At 39.7% G+C, this 22127-nt stretch overlaps 1 protein-coding gene across 6 annotated transcripts in view; it reads right to left on the reverse strand.

Annotated features, from left to right (window-relative positions):
• The window catches only part of LOC120901290 (zwei Ig domain protein zig-8-like), a 39024-nt gene extending 17603 nt beyond the window's left edge, over positions 1–21421 (reverse strand). The window contains exons 1-2 of one of the 6 annotated variants that reach the window (XM_040309080.1): positions 21234–21421; positions 19487–19827 (exon numbers count right to left, since the gene is read on the reverse strand). The gene's annotated coding sequence lies outside the window, so the exon portion shown is untranslated. The other 5 variants (XM_040309077.1, XM_040309078.1, XM_040309082.1 and 2 more) reach the window with 5 other exon arrangements.
• Between the last annotated feature and the right edge of the window lie 706 nt (positions 21422–22127).

Consider the following 22127-nt stretch of genomic DNA (forward strand, 5'->3'; position numbering starts at 1 on the left):
CTGTACAAGATGATAAAATGATAATATTAAAAAGTGAACCGTTGTAAAATTATTAAAAAAACACAGTTGTCTGATGGAAATCTTTCTTTCACTAATTTAATTACATGCTAAACCTTTTTGCGTTCCATGTCTGAACTTCTTTCATTCCCGAATATGATACCTTTGATACAAGCCAGCAATATATCAGCTTCTGCATACTTTATTTATCCACATGAATATCAAACTTCCCATTAACTTGCTCCTGTAACGAGTAGGTTGTCCATTTTACGGTAGTCCATAAATTCAAAGCTTATTGCAACAGACTTCATGTTTCATGGTTCGCCTATTCACTAGCCTAACATTCGGTTTTTGGACCCTCGAACACTGTCGAACGTCTGGCTCGGACTTTCACCAACCAAGGGCGTCCAGGGCGATATGAGAAAAAGAGGCTCAGAAATGAATTATCTCTTTCCAGCGAACAATTAATGTACTTTATGTGGTCATAAAACTGCATACAGTGCCACACACTTAACCGACCAATAAGTCCTTCAACCCGGTAACGTATTGCTATCTGTGTGAGCTATCTATCAGAAGGGAAATCATGAGTTTGTGCATGTGTATGGTTGGAGAACAGATTTTGGTGGGCACAAGAGAGAGCCAGCCGAACATTATTCTTATAGGTTCATGATATCATTGAGCAGTACCTTCACATAAACAAGGTACGTTGTTTCTAGGAAGTAGCAACTTTAAGCCCCTTTTCCAAGAATATTGTTCACCTGCTTTGACCCTTTTCCCAACCAAATTCGATTCTTTACTCAACCAGTTGGTCTATATCATGTTAAAAGCATGTTAGATGTTAGTATGAAAAAAAAAATCCCGATTACACACACACATACAAGAGCTCCTCATGCAAGATTCACGCACAAAACGCGTTCAGCATCTACGAGAGCAAGAGCACAAAACTACACACACTTTAGTCCTGTGGTTGAGTCAGTTTGGAACTAGAAGATGGGAAGAAGCGATTCGATTACAAATCAGCTTAAATGAGTTTTTCCCAGCACACGTTGCATAAATTTCCATTGACACAGCACATGCTCGTGAACATGCAGACTACAAATAAAAGCAGCAGGAAACTATAGAAACGAGAGACACCAACGGTCCTAAGTGTGCTCCAACACGGCAAGAAAATTAAGTGCAATGCTTTCGAGTATATAGGAGTGTGTATTTTAGGATTTCGTCTTACCCATATGAAATATTCATATGATGTCGGAATTGCTTGAAATAATGCTCAATTTAGAAGTACGTTTGTCAGGCGTAGTTTTGCAGATGAAGATAGCAAATTAATGAAGCAAAAGCATTTCAAAGGAATGTCAGTAGACATTCAGGATTTATAATATAACTGCAAAGCTTTATGCTATCTATGATCAGGAATAGTATTTGGGCGGTCGCGTGGTACAGTCGTCAACTCGAACGACTCAATAACATGCCCGTCATGGGTTCAAGCCTACAATGAACCGTACCCCCGTAGCAAGGATTGACTATCCGGCTTGGTAATGAATTAAGTCTCGTAAGCCTGTACAGGCAGGCATGTACGCATCGCGGGTTACGCCAAATAGAAAAAGAAGATCAGTGATACTACGAAATTCATTCCGAAATAGAAAATATCCAATCGTAAATCATTTAACTGATTTAGGATTCGAGGATTATTATTATTGTAATAATGTTTACAGATTGAAAAAAAAATCTATCTTTTTGAATTCCATAAGCTATTGTTGCAATATTTTCTGAAAGGTCCTTTTACACCCTGCGAGGGCAATTATTTGTGTAATCTTCGATGCAATGAATAAATTGAATCGAAACAGTCAAATTGCATTCATTTCGCATTTTACTTGAACATCTATAATCCTCAATTTAATATAGACACTTTAAAACATCCTTTCTGATCATCTCCACACTATAGTTTTGTTGTTTGCTTGAAGCACTTTGCTCATTTTTGAATACAATATTCCAAGACATCCTCACATCTGTGTTGCTGACATTTGGTTTGCGATAAGCCATTCCACATCTGCGACTTCAGTTCAAATGCAATTCAAATTGATAGCTCACAGCAACATTGAAACCATTTTCGACTTCCGGGATCTTCTAATACTGATTGGATTCAATGTAAGCGATACACCACAAGCTATCAAATGCTCCTATGACCATCATTTCCAGCCGTGGCAATATTGTTTAACGATAGCAAAAGTAGTACAGGCTGTTTTTTGAAATTATGTCCATTCGGCGCAAACCCCATCTAGACAGAAAACGACCGAAGGTTTTCATGCGAAATCTGAATCCTACTCTCTGTGCTTCTCGATGCATTGGTTGCGCTTTGGTCGGATTCCAATTCGATAAACCCTTTTTACAAGATAGTCGAGCTGACATCAACAACATGAGCACAGTTGATTGCAGCTGACATTGATTGTTAGAGCTATATCATTGGCATTAGTTCAATCCTTAAAAGCATTGCTGTCGTTGGGCGCAGCTATACACTATTGATAAAAAGGTAAAAGACATTTTACTACAAGTAAACAAACAATACTCTTGCAGTGTAGGAAACTTTTTATCAGCTGTTAAACAAGGACATTTAGTGAATGTTGTTTAAATCAATCACAAAAGCAATTAAGTGAAAGGATTATACAAATCAATAATCTACAATAATGCAGACCATCTATTCCTTCCACCAAACTGTCCAACATTATTTCACTCATATCACACCACACCGAAGCACAGATGTTCTTTATCCCAGGCTTTTCTTGCTGCGTGTGAAAGCTGGGCAACGAAATCAAAAACTTCTCAGATAGAAAATAAATCTAGGTCATTTCAAAAGTTCAACACGTCGCCAGGAAACATTTCCACTTTGCTCCCAGTGTTGTCTCTATTAAACAACAAATCCGAAATCTCCAAATCTCATTTGCTTTTCCTTTGGTTGCATGTTCAAATTTTTGCTTTCTATTTCTGTGCGTCCTTATTCCAAGAATATTTTCTTTGTCAAATTCCTTTTCCCATTCGTGCCGCCCCAAACCGTGCTTGAATTGGCTGACATTGTACGGCATGCCGCTGTTATCCGACCAGCTCCTTCACCAATCTGTGGTCATTCATTATTCTCAAGCAGCTTGGGGTGTAGGACGATGAAGACGACGACGATGGATCGAGAGGCTGTTTCTATGTCTGTGTCTGTGTGTCATGATTAGCGTCATTTATGGCTGGTACAAGCTTCAAGATTCCGTGCAAGACGAGACGTCTACTGCCTGTGTCTCCGAAGGAAACTCCGTCTCAAGTTCCCATAGGGCCATTTGTGGATCACAACATGCCAACTGAATATCCAAACATGAGTTGAATAACTTTGTTCGGATCATCATACAGCTCTATATCAATTTCATTCGAATGTTCCTTCTCGATAGAGACATTTGAGACCTTCTTTATTCACAGAAACCAGACACGTCAGTATCGAATATATTTCTAGATTTGGTTGTAATAAGGCAAAGTCAGCAAACAGCTTCAACAAAGCTTGGAAAATCATTATCTCGCACGCAACACTCTATACTTCAGAAAAGTTTCTCCGAATAAGCTGGCACAACATCTCAAAGAAATAAGGCATGACATCAGCCCAGCAGAACAGTCATAGTCGGTTACTTCGAGTGGATCGATTTTCTCTCGACTAAATGCAATCCAATCGCATTGCGTTCTCCACTTCCAGAGTCAACTAGTTCCACTCCGCATTATTTGACCTCTCCCTGCAACGAACCAGAGTCGTTTTTGAAGTGTTGAAAGTCGCAAGCACGGTGAGATTTACGAGATGCACCAGAAAACAGGCAAACGGGAAAAGGAAACGGTTGCGGTCCTCTTTCCAAGTCCAATCGCTTCTCAGCACAGCTTAACGAACCAACGCAGTCATGAGATCGGTGAACACGGTGAAATATTATCAATGCCGATAATATTTCTACCTTCCGAAGACGTTTAATATCCACAAGCAGCATGTTGTCTGCTTCTGTTCTGTTGGTGCGATGTTTAGGAATGTGTGCCACGGTTACCCAAGGTCCGTGTAATTGAAATATTTCAACTGCGTTTCACGTAATTGCGTTTTTATCGGACTGTGCGTATATTTGACAGTTTCTGTTTTGTATGTATTGGTGCGATTAGGATAGCGGGAAAAGATCGATCAAATTTATACAAGAACCGACACACCAAGAGCAACGGCTTTGCGTAGCACACAAAAGTTTCGCGTTATATTTCAATAAAGCAGTTTTAAGTAAAAAACATAAAAATTAACACAACTTAGGGGTTTGCGCGATCAATTATCAATGCCGATAATATTTCTACCTTCCGAAGACGTTAAATATCTACAAGCAGCATGTTGTCTGCTGCCGCTCTTGATACTTTCAACCACTACCGGTCCATTTCAGTGGGCCTTGTAAATCTATACCCTGCGCAATCTGGAACAGTTGGAGGAACGAAGAAGCGCAGTAAAACATCCCGGAGGTGCACAAATTGCTTTTCACTGAAATATGGCCTCCAGTGAATGGGGTTGCGCCATTTTGTGAGCAGCAATTTCCTATTTTTGGAATACGGTTTGCTATTTTAATATCAATGATGCTTTTCATGAAATCGCCTTTATAAGGTGCAAACCATAAACGGCTGTCAGCAATTTTATAACTGAACGTTGAAGGCCTATAGGGGTTACTATCAAGTGTTGTATTTAAGTAAAGTCTGGTGAAATATTTTAAAGCCATAGGCAAAGACATCAACATGACATATGGCACATATTTATCATTGAGGTACGAAAAATACAAACAAAAACAAGTAATTGAATATCTATAGACTGGATCTGATTCATCCATTTCATCTAAACTACAATCATTCGAAAATTATATTGCGTTAGCTCTACTACACACCAATATTCATAATGGCCGGATGTTAAAAAGCATGTTTGCAATAACAAATCCAATTACGCGAAGATTATTCGTTGTAATTTTGAGATTTTGTGGTTTGTTGTGTAAATTTTGCCACCAATTGCAATTCCTCGTTGTTTAAATTCCGGTTCTTGCTATCAAATCGATCACTTTGGAGTTGCTATTGATAGATATTGAACGCCGCGTGTTGCAGGGCCTCTATTTTATCAATATGATGCAACGAGTTTACAACATTATCCATCCCTGGACCTTACATCCTGGTTCATATTGTCGGAAACCATTCTCATGATTCAGCAACCGGAAATGGACCGACAAACGCATCAGCTTACGCCCCTATTACAGCATGATGTTGATGTACCTCCTGCCAGGACAGTCCGACTGTACGATGCGACAGAATTGTAGTATCCACCAGTGCTTCTGTCAAGGAGGTTGTTTTCGCCTGTATGAGCACTGGCAATAGACATATAGATAGGAAGGGTGGCGTAAACAGTGTGCTGTGCATATTGTTCCCCGGATGCACCCATATTGTACACGGATATGCAAATGCACCGAGAGTACCCGAGCGCCGAATCCGGTATGAATACGGTTGAAGTGGGTTCAGCAGGGTTGCGTCGAGCGTCAGTCGAGTCATAGAAGGTCTCGCTCTATGCTGTTATCCGGAAGTGGGAAACGTTACCGCACCCGGGTGCATCTGCTGCTCGACGGTCATTAATAATCTCCTTGTACGCGGCACTCCCTTCTTTGTTCCTCCTTGTTTTCCACCATTACATCCGGACCGTTTTGCGTTATGGATCGGTATGAGTGTGTTTGTTCCCCTTAAACCTCGTGCTATTGTTGATGTGCCTCTTCTAGTCACAACTTTTTGTGGGAAGAATTGAAAAGCTTGTCCCTGAGTGCTGCTCCTTATGCTCCAAACACAATCAGTTTAGATCATATTTTTTCAATTTAATTTTATGGTACTCCTTATGTAAAATTGTGTGTATGTGTTTATGTGCTTCGGGCACTCCTTACGCAAGCGATCGTGCTTTTACATCACGCAACCGGGACAAAAAGAGCGAGCCAGTCGAGCCAGTAACGGTCAGCAACTGGCATAAATTTCAATTTTGAATTCTTATATTACATTTTCCCTTTTTTCTTTGCGACTTGCAGATAAGCATTACAGAGGGTGATCATAGAAATGGGTGGGAAAGAATGGAACAAGTTGGTCGTTTGAATAATAGGCACGGTTTAGCATTTTTGAAAGCCGAGCAAAGTTCGGCATAGTAACCACTCAGAAATCGGATACTCTTCCACTTAAACATTCCCAAAAAGCAAGAAAAGGTTATCTTATTGTTATCACAAATGTGTAAAATATTCTAACAAAAGCATGAATGCAAAATAAAAACCGACTTGTCCTTTAGGATACATCCTACGCAACGGTAGGCACGCGAAATGGTAATCGTTTGAGGTGCAATAAACGGAATACTTATAATTGTTACCAGCATCGTTAGATATCCTGTCTATCCTGTGGAAATGTTCACATTAATGGTGCGTGCGGAACAATAAGCGTAAGATGCCTTAACAGTGCCGCTAATGGTCGCCGACGGGCACATTTGGGTCATAATTAATTGTTTTATTCCCTTTTACCGTCTATTTTCGACCGCAGTCGTGTGAAGGTAAACGTTTATAACCTAGGTGAGTGCTTATTATTACATTTTCATTAATTTCTATTTTAAAATTTTTACCTGAAGATCGAGTAATTTGTCCATTAATAATCATAGAAAAGTATCCAGCAATAATTTTTAATATATAACCCTTTTAAACATAAGAAACACATCCAAAGGTAAAACAAAAGCAATCGTCGAATGCACACTGGAGCAAAGTACACATTAGCTCATCTCTAATGGCTCCGGTCCCTGGTGAGACAGTCTCTCTGGCGTGTTCTGGGATCAAGGTGAATGTCAAACGACTGGAGCCGGCTTGTCTAAGCTGTCTTGTTTAATTTTCATTTCAGGTCGTTTAGTTGTCTTTTGTTTTTATATTTTTGCTTTTATATGTTTGAGTGTGTAGAGTTTTGCTGCTTTCATCTACCGAGAGATACGATTACGCGAGCTTTGCCTTGCTACTGGAATGTTTATGCTGGCTCCTCTCCATGTGGAGCACACTAGAGATACTTTAAGTGACAGAGAGAAAGAGATCAAAGGGAAAAGGAAGAGAGAGATGGAGTGATATGATGAGGTAGTGGCATTCGTTGACGTCATTCGGTAAGCAAAACATGCTCATTATATTTCTTCAACACAGGGGAAAATATTTGGCGCATATCGCATCGCATTCAAGCACCACTATGCATAAAGGAAAATGATGGCTTAGTATTACGTTTTAGTTGCCTGTTCAACCATCAGTACCGTACATCAAATGCAAGCGTGCTAGAGGCATGTTTATCTTCTACTCGAAGTGAACCTGCGGGGAATTGCATCCGTAACTGATCATACGAAAAAAAAAATTCAATATTCGAAACTTGCAAAAATGCTGGTTGAAAATTGGTACATCTTGGTAATGTGTAGCTATGAGTGACTGATAACTGGAACAAAGATTCACATTTCTACTATCGCAATACGTCTGAATGATGAATCTTGTTCCGTGCTCTCTCGCATACTCCAACGCATCCTCACACCACATAAAACAAAGAGTAATCGAGCACTTTTTTAGCTCCAACTGCACCGAGCGAACGCACAAGCAATATATGAATACAACAGCGAGATGCAATTGGATCAACAATATTCTCTTACACAGCGGCAACAAAAAGTAATCGGATGCCAACGATCTGAGCAACCATGACAGGGGAAATTAATGTGGGAGCGTCGAGGATCCTCCTATTCGCGCCATACATCAGACTACGTTTTGAAAGCCAGAAGTATCGAGTTCTCAACACCTTCCTTTGGCGTTTTTTTCCCTCCTCATGAAAAGTGAATGACAGCTGCAGAAAAAAACGTATTCACAAAGCCGGAACATGCTACACGTGGTAAACTGGAGTCGAAACTGGACCACTGAATCTTGCACCCACCGTCGTCCCGAAGCGTCTTCTTTCCACGTGATATCGTATAAATAATGTACGGCTATTTATCAGCCTCGGGGGGGAGCAACAGCATACGAAGCACACACAGGGAGAATTATTGCAGCTCAGGTCAACCATTACCACCTCGTACGTTTTACCAGTCGAACGTTGCAATGAAGTGCAATAAAAACACTACGACAATGAAACAAAAACCAGCCAGCAACAACTAAACTGCATCCGGATAAGAATGAAGGCAATGAAAGAAACAGTTGCTGGAAGTTGGTATAGTTGGCGGCGTGTTTCGACTTCGGAAGCCTTTCCTTTATAGTGAGACGTGATTTAATGGCGTCCTAGTTCTTCTACACTGGGGCGAGCTCGTGTTTGCATTCATTACGCTAGTGGCCAGTGGTCAAGTAATCGCTCTTCTTGACCGTCGTGATCGTGTTTGAAGCTCATTGTGTTCTGTTGCACCGGAACAAATCCTTGAGGCATAAAAATTGTGTCCCGAGATCGATATGGGTTGCCACGTTTTTGCAGATACCATCGTGTGAGCTGATTTATGTCGATACTGGTGACCCGAATGGCTGTCCAGAAAAATAATGTCGGGTAATGCGTACCCAATACAAACCGAATCCGACCTGTTACTTGGTAATACAAATATACAGTTCTTCTTCTTCTTCTTTGGCTCAACAATCGATGTCGGTCAAGGCCTGCCTGTACCCACTTGTGGGCTTGGCTTTCAGTGACTAATTGATTCCCCCCCATAGCAGGATAGTCAGTCCTACGTATGTCGGCGCGGTCTATTTAGGGATTGAACCCATGACGGGCATGTTGTTAAGTCTTACGAGTTGACGACTGTACTACGAGACCGGCTATAAACAAATATACAGTTACTCTTAAATATTCTGACCGGTAACTTGGTAATACAATACCGAGATGACCTGTACACGTCTTGGACATATATTCAGACATTAAAACTGTTGTTTGAACCTGTTGGTACATGAATTATGCACGTGGTTCAGTGTGTAGTACAGGATATAAGCTACTTACACAAGAAAAGGACAGTATACATTGCAATTTATTGATACAAACATTGAACCTTCTGGTGTTTTTTCCGGAAAGCGATGGATATCCTTTAGCGCAGAGGAGGTAACTATCAACCTTTGTCCAAGTGAACACCCTTACCAACTCTACAAATCGTACCGATCTGATGCAATACGTATGACAAAGTCTAGATCACTGGAATCAAACACTCTGGACAGTAAATAGTGCTATGGAAACCTCTTTTGCCCTTCCACACGGTAAAAGGGTCCTTCTGAGAACGTTACTCTTATTTGAGGCTAACAGGATTTTGCAGAAATTTTGTGCTACATCGATTGGCTTTTTATTTGTTTTCCATTGAAATGCATTCAAGGCTTTTTCATTCCGTCCAACTAATTTTGTTCTTGCAATCGAGATAGTTAAAATTCTGTGTGAATGTTTAAAAAAATGGAAGAAGTAGCAAATCCTACAGCATTTCTTAATAAATAGAATTTGTTTCTAAAGTCATTGATGTGTCGATAAAGTCATTAATGTGGCTTAAACGTTGGCCTAACACTCTAATGCTCAGTGTTGATTTAGGATCATTATTTTTGCCTTTCAAATGATGAAAGAAAGTATTTGTGTCTAAACTTCATTATTCAAAGTTTTTTTTTAACATGGATTCAAATGTTCTTCATGCATGGCACATCTTTTGAAACGATACTAATATCATAGTCATAACAAGGGCTCGATATTCGAGAACGTCAAACTCTTTTCGCTTAAAAAAATGTCATTCTATTCCCTTTCCGTTGCTAATAAAACCGTTTCCGTACAAGCAATAAGCCACATTCAAGGAAAACTTCGTATGGCTGTTTTCTATTGCACATCTTCCATTGAACAAAAGCCATCACAAAGCCCCAAGGAGCGGTCGGTAAACTGCAAAACCACCTTGGGAAAGATGAGTCTCACCTGGAGAAAAGTAGGAAACGAAAGCAACGACGCGTTTCATAACAGCATTTTATGAGACATTCCACACGCCAGCTGGTTTTTGGTTACCGTCTCAATGGCTTTTGCGTGTCCTTGCCATAATCCTTGCTTGTCGGCACAAAACGAAAACCAAGTGCTCACGACCGACTCACACCGGCCCGTGGTTCATTATTCGGGCTCGTGCGTAGAATTTTGTTACTACCTTCTGGCTAATCCTGTCCTCGAGCTAAATGCGAAATGTGCGCACTGTGTGAAAGATGCTGGATGCTGTATGGTCCCAGCCCTTTGCTCGTGCCAAGCGTTTGCCAAAACGAAACTGTAAGGAATAACAGAAAAAGACCACAGCTTTACCCCAGGGCCATGAGACGCACGTGAGGACTTGTTGGGGCAGATCGGTATCGTAAATTTGACACCTTCTTTTCTCGCGAGAGACACAACAAGCGCCAGTGACCCCCGCACCGAAACCGCTTGTGCTCATGGTTTATGTACACCGAAGTGTGTGGCATGCAAATTTTTCTCTTACCCATACACACTCACATGCCTCCACCAACATTCAAACATTATGTTTCCTGCGGGTGTCGTTGGATGAGGTTTTTGGTGAGATTGTTTTGTTTTGCTTTCCCTTTTTTGCGTTCGTGCGTGTGTGTTTGTTTGCTGAACAGCTTTTTGCCATTGCTGTCAGCACTCTATTGATGTAACCGATGCAATGGCTGGTTGTGGTCGAAAGCATCACAGAACGAGCCTAACAAAAAGAGCCACAATATATTGAAACTTTCCATCCCACACATGCTGGCTTTAGTTATATGGCTACGTCGTGCTTTTACATCTAACAGGGCCATCTTTTTCGGATTTAAATTCACCAGAAGATGGGTAGAAGACACAAAAAGCAACACTTACTCATCACAGTCTGGCACAGAGACTGATGTAGGGTTGAAGTGAAAAAGTTACTCAAATAGATGGGAAACTTTCACTCAGAAAAAAAGAAATAAAAGCATTCTAGAAAGCTTTGAGCCTGACAACGAGAATGCATATGAAAAGGGGAAATACTCAGTAAACTGAGCAGACAGGCATACATTAGCTTTAATTTATCTCAGATAAAACATTCCATTCCACAGCACCACCCAACGTCAATTGAAAACTTCTCAGGAACGAGGTGCTTTTGTTTTTCTATTTCCATTGGGTGGAACCTCCTTCCTGAAGATCCAGAGCGGCGAGAGAAGAGACGAAAGAATCCGGCTCTGGAACAAAGAATGAAACTGAGTCAAGCGTGCAGGGTTGGAATAATTTCTTGGGAAAACTTTTAATCGTTTCCTTGTCTTTGAACCGGCAACGGTAGAGACACGTCCCCCGAGACAATGCGCTTGCCAGTATTTAACAGTACCTCTTTTTTGTTGTTGTTACCCCAATGGAAGGTTACCACACCGCACGGAAATCCTTTCTTCCTTTGTGGAAGTTCATTAAGAGAGACTTTAAAGTTGAACTCATTTTTTGTGCGGTTTTTGTGGTGGAACCAGCAAACCAGTGGTGTATTCTTCCGCCACACTAAGGATGTTACATATGCGTTCTAAGAAAAAGGAAGCTTTGGTAATTTGTTGATTAATTATGTTTTGTTTAGGCTTTAAATTCATAATTTTACGACCAACAATTTCAAAATACTGTGCCTTACTCTTGACTTTCCCCAAATAATCCGATCGTAAACAACAGAGACTTGTGTTCGCCGCAACAAACGCAGAACAAGAGCGAAGCAGGAAAGCAACATGACATGATAGTTTATCGTTTGGCAAATTGTACATCAACCCGCGGGTTTTATGTGGTGGTAAACTGTTTCAAGTTTCAAACCACATTTCAAGTATTCAGCGAGTTCTAGCAGCAACAGTAACGAAAGCCTGCAAAGTTTCTACCAAAAGTTTTTGTACAACAGCTCTGGAAACTTCGTACCCACACGCACCGGCGCATTATATTATAAACCTTTGCATTTTACGAACCACTGGGAGCATGGGAGTATGGGTTGTAGCAACACATTTCATGAGAACGAGTTCACCCAAACCCGAAAGAAGATGGTTCAAAACGATGGCATGCAAGCGTGTTTGGTGTTTGAATTTTCTTAGGGCAAAAGTAGATCCTCGTTCCTCTGATTGCCTTGAGCTTGGTAAGCTGACTTTACGGGTTGCGGTAGTAGGGAAGGGATTAAGGAACGAATCGTGCAACAGAGTGACCTCTGTAGGATTAAATTGGGTCAATAGGTGGGTAGTGGATTGTACGCGTTTTTTGATTGTTAACAGATAAGAATAACAAACGGCTACAGATTCCTGTTGAAATAATATTGTTTTTATTCAGAGGAGTGAACATGGCTTTCAGTTTAAACACATAAATATATTTTACCATTATTGGTATTAAACACTAATCAATAATTTGCCTAACCACAAAGTAGCTTAGATTACCATTTTCGATGATATTCATTTCCTGTTACTGTTCATAATCAATTATTCATTATTTTGCGCTGACAGTCAGTCTTGACAACGAACAACTACCGGAAAAACTTTTCCATTCATTACTGTGTGCTTTGTTTCCGCAATCACTGCTCCTGGAATGCCTTGGTTGTGTCTCAAATCCATTATTATAGACGCCCACAATGAGTAAATTAACTTTCTCGATACTTTTTCCCACCACGACAGCTGACTCCCAGTGTCCATCCTGTCTGGTCCGTTTTCTGCTCAGCATCTCATCATATAGCAGAGCATTATTTACAAACTTACAAAACTATTCGTCAAGTGTTTCATATTTCATTCTTTTGCTCTCAAAGTTCGGCTTTCATTTCTATTGTAGCAGCCTTTTTCGTACACCAATCTTCAATCTAAAGCCGTATTCTGAAGTTGCATGTCTACTTCTTGTTGTTCTCAGACGTTGTGTAGAGAATGGTTTTCTCATCAGCAGACAAAACTGAAATTGAAATGCTAATGGTTGCAAGAGTGGGCGATGAAAGGCAAGCAACAGTATGCTAGACAACAAAAACAATACTTTTTTTATTTCTCGCCATTCTTCTTATCTTATCCATCTCTCTCGGTGTTGTTTCGCTTTCACCGGGCGAGAAGAAATTTCATCAGAAAGCAAACTCATCTGTACGCCGCAGACAATGGAGGATGAGCAATGATGAAATTCTTTTCGTTCAAGTGCATTGCGCGTGACTTTTCTCTTGTTTTTTTTTTTATTGAATCGATTAAAAATGGGATTTAAAAAAGTTCTTATATTTGGAGACCATTGCACTCATTTTAAAGATAGAGTTTAGAGAAGATTTTATCTTAAAGGAGTAAATGGATAGGTTTTCCACAGGTCAAGTGATTTATGCTCCTGCTACTACCAAGTCGAGAGACTCATTCACGAGAATAAAAAATGCTTTAACCCCAAAAAAGGACGAAAATTACTCCAGAGCATGCACATTTCTCAAGCAATTTCATAATTTTTAAAACTAGTATCTTGTAAAATAAAGATTTCATTGTTTTTTTCCAAAAAAATTGACCATGAATTACACAGTATATAGGCCAGTTTTGCGATTAATAATGTTAATGATTTTATAATCGTTCCAAAAATTCCATTTACAACGTTCTGCGCTACAAATCAATCTAAATTACACAACCATGTTTTATTCTCAGCATTCAATATAACATGAGCGCTATTCGAATGCAATTTTCCCCGTTTCGGTCTTTTGTTTTACAACTACATAAAGCATTTTCAGTGCCAACAAAACTTGCTGCCTCAACGCAGAAAGTGCTTCCAATTGTTTCTACACTCCACTCTCCTGCTTTGCGTTGAGCTGCATGTTGTTCCAGTTCACAAAGCATAATGCCACCACCACTACCAAAACCCCATTCATAGTCGTTTTGTCTGGGCCGTACCAAACTAATTTTTCTCGTCATGTGTTTGTGAGCCAGCATAGTCCTAAAATAACAAGCGTACAATAGCGATCACTTTAAAACGATTGCTGTAGTTGCAGCCTCACTAGTTTTAAAGCACTGAAACTGCTCTATGAAAAGGCTGCAGTTCACGGCATGTATTTTGTTCTATAGCGCCAACATTGGACAAATCTGCGGAAGTTTGTGGTTGGTCAATTTGCCATCGCTTGCAACGAAACTAAATTGCTGATGTCCAGTGGCGCAAAGTGGGAGCAATTCTAGATATGAGCTTCAACAATGCTTAGATAGTGAAAAAGTTATGATGCAACGCAGCTGGTACGATTAAGAACAATGGTCATGATTTACAAAGTTTTGTGCTTTTTTATGATGTAGATAATACTAAAGAATTGCAATATTATGGGGAAGTTTTTCTAGCCTTACATTCACTATGCAAGGTTTGTTATTTCAGTTTAATTAGTACAGTGGAGCGCCGATTATCCGGGCTCTTCGGGACTCGACCTCGCACGGATAGTCGAATAACACGGATAATGAGTCAAAGTATTTATTTTATCACAAAATCCTGGTTTGTTTTTGAAATCAATAGTATGTTTCAGTAAAACCTAGCCAGTTTTTTAAGCTTCATGTTTTTCAATGAGAATATCTGAAATGTGCCATGAATTATAGCTTATTTTGTTATGAGAAAATGCTTTGGTAACCGTTATTTCAAATATTCTCCAATGTCATATATGTATTGAATTGTCATTTATCAGCAGCACGGATAAACGGACAACCGGATAAAAGGTACCCGGATAAACGGCGCTCCACTGTAGTTCCACAATCAGCTCCATGCTGAAATTTATCATACCATAATATGAATAATTTATGGCGTTGTAAAACACACGAAGCACACAAAGCTTCCTCCATTGCGCATACACTTCCCATAGGAGCAATTAATTTGTTCTTGTTTGTACTTGCCTAATTAATTCCACTGCAATTTGCTTTACTAAACATCGTTTTAAAAACAAACAAACATAAACTCCCGACACTAAAAGTTGATCGCTCAAGTTAAACTTCAGGCACTACTAAAAATGCGCAGTTTTGACTGTTAAGGTACAAACCAAGAGAATGGCATAATAACCACAAAAAAACGAACACTACTACCGAAAAACTGCCCAACGCTCAATTGCCATCGGAACGAAAAATAAAAACGCAGAATTCATTTGCGTTTTTGACTGTGCTTTTATATGCCAAACTTTTCCCGTGCGATGAATTTGTTGCATGGTACGCTTTTCGTTGAGCTCTGAAATTTTGTTTTTGCAATTATGCCCACTTAGGCAAACTAAACAAACAAACAAGCTGAAAGGGTTTTTTGGCCGACGAATCAACTTTTTGTTCACTTGCTTTTAAATCGCTTTGTAAATAGGCGGTAGTTTACTACAGTTTAACAAGATTATGGTTTTATTAAATGAGAAAACGTTGGTAGTGGAAAATATGATTCTGTTGGTCTAAGTTGTAAAGGGTTTTTTAATCTGAACATTTAATTATTAAACAAGGAAAATTGAGTAAATCAGTCATCAAAGAAGAAGCTTAAATCAGAGTTAAACAGCACAGGTTGAAAGTAAATAAATTAAACGTCCCTTTTATCTCGTTAATTACCGTTGCTTCTTTGAATAATTATCATCGGATCATGAAATCAATCCCAGCTGCGGTAGCAGGTGCTAATTCTTCTTACTTATCCTAATCTCTTATCGCCTCAAATTAATGAACACTTTGCACCGATCGGATAAAGCGTTGGCTTGAGCCATAACAACCCAATTCTTCTCAGTTTCTTTCGATTTGTCACAGACACCTGCATTATGGCTCGCTTTAACGCTTTGAAGAAGCCATAAATCTGTATAGAAATCAGTGGAGCAATCTGATTAATGTACAGCTCTAATAAATAATTAACTGGCCAATAGAGGCGAACCAACTGCTTACCGATAATGGGGTGATGGTCGTTCTTTGATGGTTGAGACTGATAACAATGAACAGTGTTCCTTTCCCTTATTTTCAATTTCCTTCTTGCTATGATTTTGAGACTCAAGAGCTTACTTAATGTTTAAAAGGGATGTTGATTACCATAAAACGTTTTGAAGAAACTTAACACTCAAAATGATTCAAACCACTTGTCTGTTTGGAATTGAGCAAAGTCTTTACCAGCATTGCTTGAAACACGAATACGAGTTAAGGCATTTAAGAAACAAAACAGCAAACAACAAACAGTCAAAACATAAAAACAGTAAAAATCATGATTCCCCATTGGTGGGAAATGTGCATATTCAGGAACACAGACTCCTCAAAATCAGTTTCTCTGCCTTGAGCAGAAACAACGACAAAACCTCCTCACAGATCTTAACATTCTCATGCAGGATGTGATTGTACACTCTCTAGCTACAAACAGATCTCGTTACACGCGGCAAACCCTTGTCAACACGTTTGCGAAACATGCTCCCAACAAGTGGACCAAAAACGAGGAAATCTTTTTTATCGATTTTCACATAGCGGCTGTTAGATGTATTTTTTTCAACCGCTTATCCTCTGTGAACCGTTAGCCTACATGCACACTGATACAAACGTTTGTGGTTGGATCTCGAGTTTTCACTCAACACTAGCCCTCAACGTTTTGGATGAACAGCCTCTCATTCACAGAGGTCCAACGACTCGTTTAACGTGAACCTTAAGCTGGTGTCGGTTTTCGTCCATTCCTCATATCTGCATACCCAGCTAGCTCGTAACTGCTGCCGATCCGCTCGCCGTTCGTCAGTGACACATTTTTGCAAAAGAGGCACAAAATTTGATCAACACCAGTCGAAACCGTTAAGCCAACCGCTAATCTCATTCGCACAACGTGTTGCCCGGTATCGTTTTGAGCATGTTTAGAATGTCATTCATCAACAGAGAGGTCTAAAATATGTCGCCAGCTATGTGCACCGTTGGTGCGACGAATAGACTCGTCAAAACGTAACGACCACAGTTTATGCGTCCGGTCTCGGAAACGTATTGGAAAGGCACGAACACTCGCTTCATCAATCAGTAGCCTTACAGCATTTCTCTGAAGCCTTTTTGTTTCCGTTGTGGCCTTTCATTCTCTTTGCAATCTTTTGCAATTTGGTCAAGGCACGAAATTTGACGCTTTTCCGCATAACTCAATTTTTGGACGTGCTATTAATTTTAACACGACCTCGAGAGCGTGCCGAAAAAGGTGTGCCCTGGTGTCCGATAACAGGATACGGCTGCTGTAGTACGTTTAACCACCGATTGCTATTCGAGCTACCGACACATTATTCATGGTTTGTTGAGTTTTGCTGCTTCTTTATTCTGACAAAAATGAAACCCAGTGGAGGAAGCCATGACCGGGAAGCATAACGCTAAAAGTTGTCCAGCATCAGTGCAAATGAACGAAAGGAGAGAGAAAGAGCGAGGTAACAAAAACACATCCTAAAAGCTTTCAGTGCTTGGTGCTTGGTACACGACGCAAATTCCATTTTGTTATTTCATGGTATTATCGTTTTCCTTTTCGACTTTTGGTCTGGTTCGGGGCGAGAGAATTGAGAGTCCGAATGGTTTCGGACTCTAGTTTTAAATAACATCTATTCGGGGAAATAATAATATGGCTTCGAGTGAGCAAACCGTACTATGGTAGCCCATATCGAGAAGTGTTTGCTTGTAAGTATTTTCTACGAATACGGGCAAAACCGGGTTTCAATAGGAACAGTGTTTGTGAAGGTGGACATTTTTTCTTTTCAGACCAACATGGAGTCATTTTATAAAGTGTAGAATGTGTAGAATAGTATTGTAAATGCAATTTGAAAATTATACAAAACCCTTCTAATTATTCCTACTTTTTTATATCCCAAACCGGTACACGAAAGTAAATTTTACTCTGCTAATGGAGCCGCCCAGTCGTTTATGTAAAAAGCACATTTAATGGGGGCGCCTGGTTGCTTTTAAAATCAAAGTCGCAAACAATATCCCCGACATGTTACTAACATTCACTCCCCGAGTGAACCATCTCAATGCATTAGAAAGGATTTTTTCTCGTTTAATGCGAATACAATCACACGCATGTATAACACAAACAGACGCACATCAGACCCGGTTCATCTCACCATCAAGACGAAAATTTAATCTGACACATCTGCTTAATCCACATTTGTTCCCGGGTGTTGAACCTGTTCATTTCCAGCAAATTTAGCAGCAAGCAACGCACCACCTCTCTACTGATAACCACAATCAACGAAACATTTGTTTAGCTTGAATCAATTTGCAAAGAATCGTCAAAACACACTTAAACACATCATGTTAGAAAAACTGGATAAACAAGAATTCTAATAGATTTTGTTGTAGTCAAACATTCAAATTAGAAATTCAAATAAAAATTCATTTTTGATCGTGTAAAAAATGTTATTGAAGAAGTCACTCTTAATCAAACTTTGTTTCAAATAAAATAAATATCGAGCACTGGTTGTTGTTAGAAATCGACTTCTGAACGCATTTGGTTTAGTAAAGCAGCAAATTATCCGATTCTCTCGGAAAAAAAACTAAACTTCCCAGGCACTACCAAACTTCCGTTTCAATTTATTCCGTATTTTTTTATTGTTCATTATATGCATCTCTGATTATTTCAGGAAATCCATTGAGTGCCTCTAAAACTCATCAACTAATCCCTACACGTACGCTGGTGTTCAAACTTTGCCACTTTCTCACCCAAAACAATAACCAAAACTTAAGCTGCTCATAACTTTACCGTTCCAAGCTGCTGTCCCACGAAATGCTTGACGATTTCATCATTTTTATGCTGTTTTATGGTTTCACACTGCACCGTGCACCACAGCAGTACCGCAGAAAGGTATGAGCATTTCGATAAATATGTATGAAACCGTGCGCAACTTGGCCAAGGTTAACCTGCAAAGCCGTGAGCCGGAAAAGCAGACTCCCAAAAGATCACCGGAAAACCGGAGGTGAAAATGCGGTTTTAACGTTTCGTCTGTAGCGATGGCAGGGAAAAAATAATTTCGTGCATAAACTGTCGCTAGGGCAGGTCCCGCAGCTTGTACGGGTTGTTATGGAAAGCAGGAAACATGATTGAAAATGTTAAGCTCTTTGGTTGAAGCAACAATACCTCCTGTGTGGTGTGAGGCTTTTTTACGTGTGATGGTTTTCACTCATGAGCATTATAATTATAAATAGGACGAAACGCATGCTCTGAAAAATGGCCACACTCATTCGTATTCTGTATTGTTGATACTATCAATTTAAAAAAACACAGCATACAAAGAAGTACAAAAGCTCTGTTTTCTTTTCAATCTGTTCAACCTATTGACACAATTATTCACTTGGAAAGGTTGCATCAACTCGCACTGATAGCGTAACAAAAGCTGTATTGGATTATTTTATTATGAAGAACAGCATAGTTTAATTTTTTAAATTAAATTACAGCTCAAATTTTATAAAAAAAGCAAAACAACTTTTAATAATGTGTCGAGAACATAGTAAGTTTAATTGTTTTAATAATAAACGTTTAAAAGAATAACACATGCAACCCGTGGTGAAACCAACAAACAGACTAGCATCCATCTACGTACCTGTAGTAAAAACTTCCTATTTGCTTTTTATCCAAATTTGGCAGTGTTTGTGTCGGCCGTTTTTTTAAAAATGCATTTTCAAAAAATGTATCAAATGTAACAACGCAATTGTTATTATTTTATCAAAACCGCATGCTGTTCACGCTTGTTCCTTTGTGTGGTTTTGCGATCGCAATTCGCAGGCTCTGCTTCTGCCGACCGCAACAAAAATTGTCAATTACCGTAACAGACACTGTCGGTGAGACGCCATCACACACTGATACATCAAAAGCTCCGAGGTTTACCACCAACAAGAAACACAAAACCACAATCTCCCCTAAACCCCCAAGTAGCGAAAAACACTGTAAAACGAAAGAGAAGGAAATGGATTAAGCATACAATCGAGGCATGGGGAAGAGAGTGTTGGTACAATTTTACACTTCCCTGGCCACGCTCTTGCATGACGGCGGCTCATACAAACATTGTCCGGTGTACACATACTGTCACACATACATACACTTAGTATTCTGCATTATCTATCGATAAGCTGAAAACCGATATTTAACACACCGATGGTCTCCACCCGAGTTGGAAAAGATTTCCGAGAAACACTTGTTTATTTATTTATCGCTTCGTTTTATTTAAATCACATATCTTTTTTTCATTTCTGGACCGCATTTCAGTTGCCAGACTGCATAAATAATACAATCAGAAACAGGATTTCTTTCACTTCTCTTTTCTGAAATAAAACGACACATACTTCTACACTCTATACTTCACAGACACATTTGGTTCCCTCCACGCACGGGTCATGTTATACTTCCCTTCAGCATACAGCACTCGGGAAAAAGAAATCACACCATACCGGACTTGACCCCATTCACAAGGCACCTCAGCAATGTATGCGTCACGCAACCACTACAACCCCGTATGCCAAACACTGCAGTAAAACGGAACTGCTCAGAGAATTGCTTTCTAATCCCATTAAACCGGTCTCACACATTCCACATTCCAATGGCATCTCTCAACAAACACACTAACACACATACTCGGGTCGACGTAAGTACAGATCTGCATGCGTTTTATTCCACTGCGTTGCGTACATCATCATCATCATCATCATCATCATCATCATCATGGGTGGGTCGTGAAGAATTTCAAATCGCTTTACCAAACATTCCAAGCGCAACAACTTTTTGCGCCAAACACAGACAGAGCCAAATGCACTGCACTTCATTCCGAGCAATTAACGATTAATGCCAACCCGACGGCGGAAAGGTGCCACTTGTGTGTAAGTAATTTATGTTTCACCAACTAAGGCTTAACCGAGCAACCATTTGGCATGCCATTGTACAGGTGTGAACGAACACTTCTGCCGTCCAACAGCATCTCTGATGTATGATTCTGTTAAGGACACTTTATTCTTTTTTCAAGACTTTTTCTTTTAATTTCATCCTGCGTCTTGCCTTTCTTCATGTATCAAACATCCTTCTTCATGCAATGGTTGAGAGCAACCTCAAAATAAAAAGCAAGACGACTGTCTAATATTGCATTACGGTCGCTTCACTCCGTCCGCTTCACCGGCAACCAAGGAAGAACCCGTACAACATTATGACACTCTGCAAGCAAAACGTGAGTATTGGAGAATCTCTTTTCTCAACACACTCGTACATTCCTACGTTCGAGCCGTTAAAACACGTCTGCCTACGAAGGTCACCAGCGCATCGGCAAAAGAATAATAATCCAATATTCAAGCGACGAAGACTACACCATCCACCAGCAACGATTGAAATGATCTTTCCGCCGACTGATGAAGAAGAAAGTACTGATAGTGTATCTTTCTTCGACGCGGTTTTCGACGGAACGAGAAAAGTCGTTTTCTTATCACATCCACCACCGCTACTACACAACGCAACACGCACGCACGGACAGCCGTTTCCTGTCAACTATCGTCAACGCTAGTCACCGAGCTACTGAGTTGCTGTTTCGTTTCATTCGTCCATGGGGTTGACTTCGTTGGTTCAAGCTGAGCTGAGTGACTTCCCCTAACCGAACGAAGAAGCTTTCGGGGCACTCACTGAGTCGTCTGGGGAAGAGAGTTTTTATTGTCACACCAACACAACCATACGGTTCATTCAAAAACATGCAAAACGGACAACACACGTTTATTTTTCGAGGTTAGGGTGTTTGGTTTGATTTTTTTGTTCTATGTTTGTACGTAGAACTTGTTCCTGTTCTTGTCTCTTGTCTTGTTCCAATCCATTATCAGCTGATGAGTTTTGATTAGTTTGTATGAGTATTACGTAGGTAGTGGAAAAGGTTGAACGACAGAAAACTAAAAGAAGAGTCTATTTAAATGAACGACTTTTTAACAATCGTTCTAGATCATTTATGAAACAAATGTTATCAAATTGAATTTTTAGAAATAATTTTTACTATTAAGACGGAAACGGTTAGGCAATGTGGCTTTAAAATAATATCACCAAATTATGAATTGAATATAAGTATAGACATTTTTTTAATGATTTGATTTTATCCCTGAAAATTACATATCATTAGAACGATTTAAAAGCGCAAAGCATAACTTCAAGGATTTTCATTTTCAAGAAATTGAACAAGTCAGTCAAAAAAAAGATAGTTAAAAAAGGAATAACAAACGTCC

Source organism: Anopheles arabiensis, chromosome 3 (assembly GCF_016920715.1).
Source record: "Anopheles arabiensis isolate DONGOLA chromosome 3, AaraD3, whole genome shotgun sequence".
NCBI classification, from domain to species: Eukaryota; Metazoa; Arthropoda; class Insecta; order Diptera; family Culicidae; genus Anopheles; species Anopheles arabiensis.